Below are 714 nucleotides of genomic sequence, written 5' to 3'. Positions count from 1 at the left end.
GTCACTCCTAATGTAAGTGCAAGTTCTTTTTGCGTTTGGCACGAATCTTCATCCAATAATGCTTCCAATTCCGCGTCTTCGTACACTTTCGGCCTTTCGCTATGTTCTTTATCTTCGACGTCAAATTCACCGTTCTTAAATTTTTTAAACCACTCATGACAACTTCTCTCACTTAAGGCAGCATCACCATATGCTTCTACAAGCAATCTATGAGCCTCAGCTGCAGATTTCTTCAAATTAAAGAAGTAAATCAAAAATTCCCGCAAATAACGCTTATTCGGCTCAAAATTCGACATTTTCGTACAAAAAAAAATATATGATGCTGATACAAAATCGCTAATATTTCAAGGTTATGGTGTTGCCGGATGTCCAATTTTACGATATGTCGTTTTACATCAATTTTAACTATAGTTTATTAGTGGCGCCATCTTTTGCAAACGGCGGAAACTTATTTGTACTCCCAATAAAATTTAAATCTTCTGCGTTTCAATTTTCCTTCAAAATCAGCACGAACTTTCCGGACAACCGAATAAATAGTTTTCAATCCAAGAGCAATAAATTCATGGTGCAACTAACAGATAGCGTTTATTAATTTAGCGGAAACGCTGCTATCTCATGTTAAGAAGCACCCATCTCATAATAGAGAGCTTTCTTCTTTATATACGTATAAATATATTCATTATATACGTATAAATATATATATAATTATATATA

The sequence above is a fragment of the Atta colombica genome, unplaced genomic scaffold (genome assembly GCF_001594045.1).
Source record: "Atta colombica isolate Treedump-2 unplaced genomic scaffold, Acol1.0 scaffold76, whole genome shotgun sequence".
In the NCBI taxonomy this organism is placed as follows: domain Eukaryota; kingdom Metazoa; phylum Arthropoda; class Insecta; order Hymenoptera; family Formicidae; genus Atta; species Atta colombica.
Note: the sequence above shows the minus strand (reverse complement) of the source record.